Source organism: Gossypium raimondii, chromosome 6 (assembly GCF_025698545.1).
Source record: "Gossypium raimondii isolate GPD5lz chromosome 6, ASM2569854v1, whole genome shotgun sequence".
Classification (NCBI taxonomy): Eukaryota; Viridiplantae; Streptophyta; class Magnoliopsida; order Malvales; family Malvaceae; genus Gossypium; species Gossypium raimondii.
The window spans coordinates 29,638,468-29,650,814 of record NC_068570.1 but is presented as its reverse complement, the minus strand read 5'-3'; positions in this window follow the sequence as shown (position 1 = coordinate 29,650,814).

Sequence of the window (12,347 nt, the reverse complement as noted above, 5' to 3'; positions counted from 1 at the left end):
TCTATCTAAAGCTCATTATGGTTGGATGCACCTAAAGTTGCAATTTTTTTTTAGATATTTGAAGATTATGGCATATTCCCTGAAGCGAATATTGCATATAATTGTTTGGAAATTATATTTATTTTTTGACTTAGTGACATTATAATATTCACATTGATGTAGACATTTCGAAGTAAATGTCACAATGTTGTTTATATGTGAATACAAAATAAAAGAATGATGATAAAATTATTAATTGTCAAAATTTATATTTATATTCACCTACCATGTGGATAGTTTTGATATTATATGATTTTGTAGATGCATCTACAAAATAATCATATATGTGTTATCAATTTGCAACCTGTCGTTTGCAAGATTGCTTGTTTAAATAATTAATTTCAGATCATGCAATTAAGACAGTTCATCTTGCTAATACTGATGAGTTTATATCTCAATCTTTTATTGATTGAGTTTGAAAAACTTTTGTAAAAGTTTGCGCATAATGGTTTAGAGAAATTATTGATTAAACACCTCTGATTAATGTCTAAACCATTACTTATGAGAGCTAAACTTTCTATTTCAACATAAGATTATGTTGATTTATGTGTTGCACGCATCAAGCCAATAAGTTATAAATACTCCCCATTACAATTGGTTTTTGATCAAGAGCTAAAAATTTCTCATCTTTGAATTTTTTTATGTGCATATATGTTCCAATTGCTCCACCACAAAGCACAAAGATAAGTGAATTCTCAAAGAAAGTTGGGAATATATATTAATTACAAATTTCTTTCTATTTATTAGATGTTTTGAATAAATTGGAGATTTAATTATGACATTATTTGTGATTATAATTTTGATTTGATAGTTTTCCGACATTAGAGGGAGAGAAATAATAACTTGTAATGAGTTAAGGGAGAGTAATTTGAACCAAAAGTTTAAAAATAATAACTCATTACAAGTTAACTTTCATATGTATTTACAAAATTAATGAGAATAACCAATTTAATAATTTAATTTGAACCAAAAGTCCCATTATGACAATCAGGTAGAATAAATAATAGTTTGATCAACTCCAAAGATAAAAATTCTTTTAGATGGTCATATAGTGAAGGCAGGTGCTCCAGAAGAGACCCAAGACATAACTAATAAGTAAAACTTCAGAAGAGATTCAGGAACCTAAAACTGAATTTTAAAATAATGAAAATAAAAGGTCTCGATAAGTTATGTTAATTTGAGAAAATGTGGAACTCAATAACTAAAGTGGTTGACAATTATTTTGCATGCAATATTATTATTGAAATAATTAAATAAAAGGAGGATCTTGAATAAATCTATTGAGAAATATAGATATGGAATAAATTGATCAAAATAGAAAGATGCAACTCAAGTACAATTAAATTCGTGGAGTTTTTTGGACCAATAGTCCAAATATCTAAAGGTATAAAGCCAGTGAGGGTGCAATTGAAGTAGTTTTGCAAAAGTGAAATAAAAATATGAAGTTTTTTGCTAAGTCCTGACATTGATTATAAAAAGATATAAAATTCTTTTGTGGTGGATGCAATAACCTTTAGATATATTATTAAATTGACAATTCATAAAAGATTTAACTTGCGGCTACTGATTGTTGTTACAACCTTTATAAATCACTATATAGTAAAGTTTATATTAAAATCCTTGAAGGATTTAGAATGCTAGAAGCATATTGAAATTCTCGGAAATTATTCATTTATATGAATTGAAATAATTGAACTTATGTGGTAAATTTGACTTAGTCAATAGTAGTTGAAAGAGGATTATAAAATGATCCAAAATACCTATTTGTATATTTATAGAAGGATCATGATTAAAGTTTGTTATGATTATTGTTGAAACTCCTGAAGAGATCAAAATATATTTCCCCAAAATTTTCCCTCACTCATGATTTTTAAAAGAATGGTAATATAAATGCTTAGCAAATACATTCAAATAGTCATTTGAAAAACTAGTATTCAAGATTGACTACGTAGAATATGAGAAAGTATGTGATGTTTTCATGAAGGGGAGTAAATACGCGCTGTACTCATTTTCCATTAACCGAGGTTTTGTCCCATTGGGTTTTCCTAGTAAGGTTTTTAATGAGGCATCATATTATGAGTATTATAGATATGTGTACTCTTTTTCTTTCACTAGAAACTTTGTTCCCACGGGGTTTTTATCTTAGTAAGGTTTTAACGAGGCACATTATCTACCAATGGACATCCAAGGGGAAGTATTATGAATATCTTATTAAGTGGATGTCCATCAAGAGCAAGATAAGTTTTGATGTACTTTAAATTGTAATAGTTATTAGAATTAGAATTCTACTTTTTTATACTTCTTATGCCTATAAATAGAGAATCGATGAAGCATTGTAATTATCCATTTGATCAATAAAATACATTCTCTATTGCTTTCATATTTTCTTTGTTCTTTATTCTCTCAATCTCTCTTTATTTTATAACGGTGATAATATAATTATAATTATAATTGTAATTCAAATTACAATTATTAATTAAAATTTTGATATAAAAATAGTTGTGCTAATTTTTTTAATTTTGCTAATTTTATTGATGTAAAATTAAGTTATTATTTGAAAAGAATCCTAAATATCTTAAGAACAATTAATTATGTTAATTAGTTATTATTTTGAATAATGTTGGTGCATTAATTACATAAAACAAAAACTCTATTGTACGTTGATTATATTAAAATGCTTTAATTATGATTTGAAAAATTTCATTATAATAGTTGAACTAATAAGTTAATATATTTTAATTATATTTAATAATTCAAATAAAAATATTATTTTATTTTAATTATTGCAATTAAAAATATAATATTAAAAATAATTAACTATTAAATGCATAAAATCACATGCAATGTATGTGACATTATGCATTATTGTTGTCCTAGCCAACAATAATACTTGACTAAGGATCTTTTAAGAATAATCATATTATTCTCGGGACATTATTATAAAAGCAGTTTATTTATACACACGTAAAAGAAAACGGAAATAATAATGGTAATGCCTTATATTAATAAACATGATAAATTAAGTATGTTATTACAACCATCTCATGATTGATCTTTGGGCATACTCTTACAGTCTCCCACTAGCACTAAGACCAATCACTCATATATTTAATACCAAGCGACTTAGTGTGACGATCATGCTTAGTGTGACGATCATGTTTCTGCTGTGTCAGAGGCTTGGTCAGGGGATCAGTAATGTTATCATCTGTAGGTACTCTACATATCTCTACATCCCCTCGATCTATAATCTCTCGAATAAGATGGTAGCGCCTAAGTATATGTTTGGATCGCTGGTGAGATCTAGGTTCTTTAGCTTGTGCAATGGCTCCATTGTTATCACATCGGAGTTCTATAGCATCTGATATGCTAGGCACAACCCCTAGTTCAGTAATGAACTTCTTGGTCCAAACCGTTTCCTTTGCTGCCTCACTGGCTGCAATATACTCAACCTCTGTTGTAGAATCTGCTACTGTACTTTGCTTTGAGCTCTTCTAGCTCATAGCACCACCATTAAGGCAAAACACAAAACCTGATTCTGATCGAGAATCGTCCTTGTCAGTTTGGAAGCTGACATCAGCGTAACCTTTCACACTTAACTCTTCCTCACCTCCATATATTAGGAAGGTATCCTTAGTTCTTCTTAAGTACTTAAGGATATTCTTGACTATGATCCAGTGACCTTCACCGGGATCTACTTGGTACCTGTTCGTCATACTTAAGGCATATGAGACATCTGCACGGGTACATAACATGGCATACATGATAAATCCAATAGCGGAAGCAAATGGAATCTTACTCATGCGTTCTCTCTCTTGTGGAGTTGAAGGACACATTTCTTTCAAGAGTGAAACACCATGTCTCATAGGTAGGAATCCTCTCTTAGATTCTTCCATACTGAACCTTTTCAGTACTTTGTCTATGTATGTACTTTGGCTTAGACCTAGTAGTCATCTTGATCTATCTCTATAGATCTTTACTCCTAAGATGTAAGTGGTTTTGCCCAAGTCCTTCATAAAAAAACAACTTCCTAACCAAGTCTTTATAGACTTCAAGGTAGGTATGTCATTTCTCATGATAAGTATGTCATCCACATACAGTACCAAGAATGTGATAGTGCTCCCACTAACCTTTTTGTAAACACATGGCTCATCTTTATTTTTGATAAAACCAAACTCTTTGATTGCATCGTTAAGACGAAGATTCCAATTTCGAGAAGCTTGCTTTAATCCATAAATAGATCTTTGTAGCTTACATATCTTTCTAGCATCTTTTGGATTGACAAAACCTTCAGGTTGTGTCATGTACACATCCTCTTCAAGTTTCTCGTTAAGGAAAGCTGTTTTGACGTCCATCTGCCAGATTTCATAGTCATGAAATGCAGCTATGGTGAGCAAGATTCTGATGGATTTAAACATAGCTACAGGAGAAAAGGTTTCATCATAATCTGTAACACCCCAAACCCGGCCTAAACATTAGGGCCGAATCTGGTGATGTCACATTGTAACACCTCTTACCCGTATTCAACGCTGGAATAGGGTACGAGGCATTACCAGAATAAATACACTTATAGGCATATTAAACCGATTTATAAAATTTTATCCAAATTAAAAACTTTCAAATTATTATCTTCGAGTCGCTAATTAGGGTATACAAGGCCCAATACATACCCATTCATATGCTCAATATATTCGTTAAATAAATCCAATATTGAAACTTTATGTCAGAATCAATATTAATAACAATCATAAATCTTTTCATGTTAATTTCATATATCACTTACCGAACTTCGAATATTAATTTACAAATGTGTAATTCACTAACACATTCTCGTATACACAATGTTTAATTGATGAAATCATTTAATTGAGCTGAATTTCATGTTCATTCCAAATTTTCTTCTAAATCCATAAATGCTTCCACTTACCATTTACCTAATCAATTTCTCGAACCAAGCTATCACACAACAATAATACATCACTTGTGCTTCATGAATTCAATATTCGATTCTTATCACCATCAAATCCATGTCATTCGAATACTTAAAGTTTATTTAAGGATATATTATTACGTTTCATATACCAAGCATATGTCAAAATTACGAATACACAATCAATTCATTTTTCATTTATTTGACTAACAAATTAACCTCAAAAATTTATAACATTCCATTGCTTAAGATATGCCATAAAACACTCCTTTAACATAAACTAGCACCATGGCTGAATTTTCATTATGCTATTTATTACCCTTTTTCCGAATCACATAGCAAAATATTACAAATATGTATATATTTGAATACTATAATTATGCATCAACTTACCAACATGAGTTAATTCATGAGTCACTCATGACATCACTTCATGCCAAATATACCACACACATATGTTATGAAACTTTATTTTCTCTCATGAGCCCATGACCAGTAATGCACCAATATAAACACCACTCCTATTTCAACGTTTATCGATTATAATTAGGCATATAACCAATTATACACAATTCATTCATATACTTTATTGTCCTCCTCCTCCTCTCCATCCCACATCCTTTATGTATATAACATGCTCAAATAGCATTATACATAATTTCACTATTCACTTATATTTAAATCCAAATCTGTCTATTTGAGTCAAAGTCACTAAATAAATTTTATCCGGAGCTACAGAGCTCTAAATTAAGATCTGTTAATTTTATCCAAAACTAGACTCACATATCTTTTTACCATAAAATTTTCATAATTTTTTACTTGGCAAATTACTACAGTTTATTATTTAAAGTCACCCCTGTTTCACTGCTCAACATCTATGACCTCTCTTCACTAAAAATGAATTATCTCATTGTACAGAATTCGAATGATATTTCCATTTATTTCCTTTGAAAATAGACTCATTAAGGATTCTAGGCATATAAATTATAACTCATAATTATGTTTTTAAAATTTTAAATTATTTTCCAAATTCAGAATAGAGGATTGAAATCAATCCGCCTCGCCTCACTAAAATTAAAATATCTCAAAATATATAACTCTTTTGCCTGCTTTGTTTCTTTTATGTAAAAATGGACTCATTAAGCTTTCATTTCATATCATATTCACTCTCTAATTCTATTTTCACCATTTTTGTGATTTTTCAAATTTACACAACTATTCTTTGTCTAAATTGTTTTGTTGTAAAATGTATTCTTTCATAATTTCACTTTTCACTATCTCAATTCCATTGAATTTTTCACATCTCATTCCAATAGTTCATTTCAATTCATATACAATTCATTAAATTTATCACTATATTCAAAGCAATCCAATTTCTCATTTCCAATTTCAAGTCAATCTTTAATTCAATTCCACATATATATTCATCACTCAATTACACTTAGTCAATTTCCCGATGAACACTTCGGAATAATAACAGATACACGGTGGAATCACCACATAGCAACCACCTTATAAGAAATGATACCCTGTTCACTTATTAGCCTGCACATAGTACTACACATGTGACCATTTTCATCCGATACACGTAGTAGCCTGCACATAGTACTACACACGTGATCGAAGCTATCTGGTACGCATAGTAGCCTGCACGTAGTACTACACATGCGACCTATCATTCCAGTACACGTAGTAGCTTGCACATGGTACTACACACGTGATCTAGCAACTTCACTCGTATCTCTTTCATTCCAAAGGTTCAACCGGGAATTTTCACTTTTTCTAACTTTTTTTTACCAATCAATGTCAATTTCTCGTCGTTCTTGATTTATAATAACATATTTAGCTTATATAACATTCAGATTCTTCAATCCATTCCAAAAATCACATTTTGGAAAAATTATATTTTTCCCCCTAAAGTTTCACAAAATTATAATTTTGCCCCTAGGCTCAGAAATTAAACTTTATTCCTTTTTATTATGTTTTATAACATGCTGAATATTTTTCCCTTATATAGCAACATCAAATTCTTGCTCTAACATGCACTTTATGAACAATAATAATTTTTACCGATTATGTCGTTTCACTTGTTGTCATTGAAAATCGCTTAGCAAAAATTGTTTAACACAATTTCAAGCTTCATATTCTACCATAAAACATCAAAATAAACACATTTCACCTATGGGTATTTTTCCAAATATAAACCCTAGGTTAAATTATTACTAGAATAAGCTAAATTAAGCTATCGGGACTTAAAAAACGTAAAGAATATTAAAAACGGGGCTTGGAATCACTTACTATGGAGATTGGAAGCTTGAAAACCCTAACCATGGCGTCCCCCCTTCTATTTTCATTCATCATGGAGAAGATGGAAAATTTTTTGGCTATTTTGGCCTTTTTAATTCTTTTAATTACTAAATGACCAAAATGCCCCCAACTTAGAAATATCCTATTTCACTTATCTCTTGTCCATTTTTGTCCATTAAGTTATCCAATGGTCTAATTACCATTTAAGGACCTCCAATTTAAAATTTCATAACAATTGGAAAGTTTAAACATGTAGAACTTAACTTTTGCACTTTTTACAATTTAGTCCTTTTAGCTAAACTGAGTGCCCAAATGTCAAAATTTTTGAACGAAATTTTTACGAAATCATTCTGTGAAATTGTAGACCATAAAAATATAATAAAAAATAAATTTTTCCTCATCGAGTTTGTGGTCCCGAAACCACTGTTCTGATTAGGCCTAAAATCGGGCTGTTACATAATCAACACCATGAATTTGTCGAAAACCTTTAGCGACTAATCGCCCTTTGTATCTTTGTACATTATGATCCATGTTGGTTTTCTTTTTGAAAACCCACTTGCACCCTATAGGTTTAACCCCTTCGGGTGGGTCAACCAAAGTCCATACTTGGAATCCATCTTAGATCTCATGGCCTCAAGCCATTTCTCAGAGTCTGGGCTTGTCACCGCTTCTTGATAAGTCCTAGGTTCATCTTGATCTATAAGAAGAATGTCACCATGCATTGTAATGAGAAATCCATATCTCTCAGGTGTATGTCGTTCTCTTAAAGATCTGCGCGGTGGTTGTGTTTCTACAGCAGTTACTTGTTCCTCAATTTCTTGTGGAATTTGCTGTTGTTCTATCTTTGGTTTAGTGGTATCTTGTGATTCTCGAATTTCTTCAAGTTCAATCTTTCTCCCGCTTCCTTTTCTAGAAACAAATTCTCTCTCTAGGAGGACACCAGTCAGAGCAACAAACGTTTTGTTCTCAGTGGGATTAAAGAAATAATGTCCTTTGGTTTCTTTGGGATACGACACAAAAATATACCTTTCAGATTTGGGTTAAAGCTTAGTAGACATCTAACGTTTAACATAAGCTTTGCAACCCCAAATTTTCATGAAAGACATACTGGAGCGTTTCCCAATCCACATCTCATATGGCGTCTTTTGAACCGATTTAGATGGAAAATGATTTAGTGTGAAAGCAGCAGTCTGAAGTGCATGTCCCCAAAAGGAAGTCAGTAGATCAGCATGATTCATCATGGATCGAACCATGTCTAATAGAGTTTGATTTCTTCTCTCAGAAACTCCATTCCATTGAGGAGTACCAGGAGGAGTAAGTTGTGAGACAATCCCACATTCCTTCAAAAGGTCATCAAAATCTAGGCTCAAATACTCTCCACCTCGATCAGATCGAAGTGTCTTGATAGTTTTGCCTAGTTGATTTTGTACTTCAATTTTGAATTCCTTGAAATTTTCAAGGGACTCAGACTTATGGCGCATAAGATAAACATACCCATATGTACTGAAATCATCAGTGAAAGTAATGAAGTAGTGAAATCTGCCTCTAGCCTGTGTATTTATTGGTCCACATACATCAGAATGTATTAGGCCCAATAAATCACTAGCTCGTTCACTTTTACTAGTAAAAGGAGATTTAGTCATTTTTCCCAATAAGCAAGATTCACATACTTCAAATTATTCAAAAACAAATGAATCCAAGAGACCATCTTTATGGAGTTTGGATATGCGTTTCTCACTTATGTGGCCCAAACGACAATGCCATAGATAAGTTTGGTTTGAGTCATTTATTTTAGATCTTTTAGTATTTATGTTGTAAATGGGATTCATTTGATCTAAAATATAGAGGCCATTAATCAATTGTGCCAAACCATAGAAAACATTATTGAGATGAAAGGAACAACAATTATTCTTAATAATTATCTCAAAACCAATTTTGTCTAAATAAGAAATTGAAATAATGTTTTTAGTCAAACTGGGCACAAAATAAAAATCCTCTAAACATAAATCAAATCGACTAGGCAAAGATAAAGTATATGTTCCCACAGCTAATGCAGCAACTTTTGCTCCATTTCTAACTCGCAGGTCTGCATCTCCTCTAGCCAAAGTCCTACTCCTTTGTAGTCCCTGTACAGAAGTACAAATATGAGAACCACAACCAGTATCTAATACCCAAGAGGTAGTAGTTGATAAATTAATATCAATAACATAAATACCTGAAGCAGACGTTCTGCTTGTTTTGACCTTCTTGACTTCCTCAAGATAGATAGGGTAGTTTTGCTTCCAATGTCCAGTCACACCACAATGAAAGCAGTTTCCTTCCTTAGACACCCCACCTTTAGGTTTCAGTGCAGCCTTTCCTTTTCCAGGCTTGGGCCTACCTTTGCCTTTGGGCTTTGTCTGAACTTTGGCCTTTCCCTTACCCTTGTTGTTACGGACCATCAGTATGGGCTTGGATCCAACCTTTTTCATCTTACCTTCAGCAGTTCGTAACATACTAAGCAACTGTGGCAGAGTCTTGTCAATTTCATTCATATTGAAATTGATGACAAACTGGCTGTAGCTATCCGTCAATGATTGCAGAATAACATCAGTGACCAACTCTTGGCTCAATGGAAACCCAAGCTTAGACAGGCTTTCAATATAGCCAATCATCTTAAGGACATGAGGTCCTACTGGGCTTTCTCCATCCAGCTTACATTGGAATAGGGCCTTAGAGGTATCAAACCTCTCTTGCCGTGCTTGCCCCTGATAAAGTTCTTTCATGTGCTCGATCATATCATAAGCAACCATGTCATCATATTGCTTCTGAAGCTCAGGATTCATAGTGGCAAGCATAGGACATCCAACGTCTACCATGTCATCGAGATGCTTCCTGTAAGTATCTTTATCAGCCCTCGAGGCATTAGCGGGTGGTTCATTAGGAAGTGTTTGTTCAACGACATATAATTTCTGTTCTTGCTTGAGGACAATCCTCAAGTTACGGAACCAGTCAAGAAAGTTCAAACCATTCAATTTGTCCTTCTCAAGGACCGATCACAATGAGAGTGTATTAGTGTTTGCAGCCATAATATATCTACAACTGTAAAATATGTGTGTGAGTAAATTTACCAATTTTATATCAATCATTAAAAGGACTTTATAAAATGATGTTCCCACTATTTTATTTCAAAATTAATAACCCTTAATATATTAATTTCAGAAAGAATTTCTCGAAAGTATTTCTAGTGGGTTAAGGATCCATATTTCACCTCCTCTTAAGTCAGCTTTGGCTTTACATCATATGTAACTCCTAATATTTGGTGAACAACTCTTGTTCTAATCATCTTATGATTTTTCCAAATTACTTGCCTCTAGGTTTTTAATCCTATTAGAGTAACCTAGTTAAGTCATTTACCTACGTCTAGTCCGAGAATTGGCTAAACAGTAGCTCTGATACCACTAAATGTAACATCCCTAACCCGCATTCGTCGCCTGAATAAGGTTACGGAGCATTACCAAAAAAATGTCACTCAAATCTTTCAAATAAAAAACATTTCATAAATCATGGTAATATCAATCAAACTCATGCATAATGTCCCTATTCCACGCCCTTGAGGCCTAAGAATTGCTTTAGAAGGGATTCGGGATTATATAGGAAACAAATAAGACTTCTCGGAAAGAAATAGAAAAATTCACACTGCAAGGGTCACACGACCGTGTGGCCAGGCCGTATGACTCACACGGCTAAGACACACGCTCGTGTTTCAGGCCGTGTAGGCCTTCGAAATAGAGACACGTAGCCGTGTCCCATACCGTGTCCATGCCCGTGTAACTCACTAACTTGGGTTACACAGCCAAGCCACACGCCTGTGTGCCAAGCCGTGTGCTAGGCCATGTAATTGCCTTGCTTGCAAGCCTTTGAAACCTATATGGACGAAAAATAGGCCATGTGCTAGGCCGTGTAACACACGGATGAGACACACACCCGTGCCTTAGGCTATGTGGACGAAAAATAGACCATTTTCAAGCCAATTTCCTCACCCAAAACATGACCACTTATACAAGCCATTTGCTCCTATTTTCAAGCATATAACATGTACCTAACACATGCATATTCAAGCTAGATCACCATGGTATTTGTTCATACAACCAATATGGAAAGGAAGATACCTCAACCATAACAACCAAACATGTTTATACATTTGCATAATTTAGCCAGTAATCAACCAACCTTTGCAACTAAATCTATGCCAAAACCTACCAAAATGTTCATATACCAAAATCACACTCAAATATGCCAATTTGTCCATTCAACACCTATCATCACTGGAACGATGGGAATGTGCAAGTGTACACAATCGCAAAAAATTATAAAATGACAAATAAATGTCGAGTTATCATACCCGCAGGGAGTGTGAAAAGAATTATTTATGAATGCAATTAAAAACACTTTGGGGAAGAAAAATATTTTGATTTGAGGAGGTGATTAAAAACTAGGATTTTAACTAAGTAAAATAAAAAAATAAAATAAAAGTTCCAATGCATGATTTAAAAAGGTGATTTTAATCAATATGACCTAATTGTGCTAGATTAATTACATTTTTTAACTTAGAATTACCAAACTCATGCTTATGCTTATGTTGTTATGAATTATTAAACTCATGCTTATGTTGTTACATAATTGGATAAATTTTATTCTTTGGTCCTCTAACTTGTTGATTTACTCTAGACAGGTCTGATGGCTTTTTTGGATTACGAAATTGTCTAAATTGAAGACCAAGTCAACCCAAAATTTGGCTGCACATGACTATCCATAAACCACTCTTCGGTTTAATTGCACAAGGTCCTTGAAGAGTTGAAGAAATTAGAGATTTACCTGAAGATTTGCACTTGACCGAGTCTCAGTCCTGAGTTGTTGTGGCACTCAAATTGACCAAAAATCAAGGAAAACTTAGCTTAATTTGCTTGATTTATGGCCGACCACCCATAGAATATTATTCAAAGGATGAAAACTCCTATTTTTAGTAAACTATCCCCCTCTCCTCACCTATAAATAAGACCCTTTCATTCATTCTTCAATCATCCCACAATCA